The sequence below is a fragment of the Etheostoma spectabile genome, chromosome 20, assembly GCF_008692095.1.
Source record: "Etheostoma spectabile isolate EspeVRDwgs_2016 chromosome 20, UIUC_Espe_1.0, whole genome shotgun sequence".
Lineage (NCBI taxonomy): Eukaryota > Metazoa > Chordata > Actinopteri > Perciformes > Percidae > Etheostoma > Etheostoma spectabile.
Genome location: NC_045752.1, coordinates 4407590 through 4408695, shown reverse-complemented (window position 1 = coordinate 4408695; position 1106 = coordinate 4407590). Strand labels below are relative to the sequence as shown.

The 1106-nt window shown below is 49.2% G+C and overlaps 1 protein-coding gene across 2 annotated transcripts in view; it reads left to right on the top strand.

Annotated features, from left to right (window-relative positions):
* LOC116670293 (SLIT and NTRK-like protein 3) overlaps nucleotides 1–1106 on the top strand; it is a 16413-nt gene continuing 15307 nt past the window's right edge. The window contains exon 1 of one of the 2 annotated variants that reach the window (XM_032500751.1): nucleotides 1–586. The gene's annotated coding sequence lies outside the window, so the exon portion shown is untranslated. Of the gene's footprint in view, nucleotides 717–1106 lie in introns of both variants that reach the window. The other variant, XM_032500750.1, reaches the window with a different exon arrangement.

Sequence of the window (1106 nt, the reverse complement as noted above, 5' to 3'; positions counted from 1 at the left end):
GAGAAAGTTTATAGAGCCCATTGTCTGTGACTCTGTTGTGTCTTCTGTAATCTGTTTATTATGAAGAACTGAACTTGTTCCTCTGGTGAGGAGGAACCCACCCTGCGCGCTTTATACCTCATACAAACTAGCAGTTTCGCACCGCCTTATTGCATGATTAATTCCGGTACCTCGGTCCCCCCCCCCCCACACCCCATTTCTCCTCTATGAATTACCCAGTTGTGTTAAGATGAAGAGAGGATTTCCATCTTACGCAGACTACAACTCGCGCATTGCACGCCTGTCCAGCGGACAGTGCCGCAGTCCCACGGGTTGCACAGCTGAGAAGCGGATGATCCTAAAGCCAATCGTTTTTATTTCTCTTTCACTCTCTCTCCGGTTTTTATCCTCCACCTCATTGCAGTCTTATCACGGCCCCCCCCCCCCCCCCCCCTTCCATCCGCCGGATCCGCTACAGGAGAGAAGAGAGAGAGAGAGAGAGAGAGAGAGAGAGGTAGAAGAGTGCGGCTGAATGTGAACGACATGTCGACAGTCAGCCTCTAAAGTGTTTTCTCGGTCGTTCCCTAATTCTTTGGCGGCGGACTGAGTGAGTATTACCCGCATCCCTGCTCTGCTAAGCGTCGCTGTGTGGATCAGAGAGGCTGGTGGGGAGAGACAGACGATGGGGAATGCAATTGGATTGCGTTACTCTGCCAAGGATTTTCATACATAGCCTGGTAAATGTCTTAATAGGTCCTGTTAATGACTAGGCTGTTTAATTGCTCATGCTTTAATTCTACTAACTGTTAGAATTTGTGTGCTGTAATGTTGGGGGCTAATTGATTTTCTTGGATGGCTGTGGGCTATCCAGGCTGATAGCCCCCTTACATTTGATCTGTGATGCTGCTGCTTGCCTGATAGTGCAGCTCTGTGCTGGGAGCAGGGGCCCATGTAAATGCCAGTGTGTGATGCTTGGGGAGGCTCTGTGTTATTCTGATGGACAGAGAGGACAGAGAGGTAGACACTGGAATTATGTGACATGAATAATATGGTGAGGAATAAGCAGTGACCGTCATCTCTGGTTTGCTTGCGTCAGTGTGCAGGTCTAGAGGAGAAAGAGAGAGAAA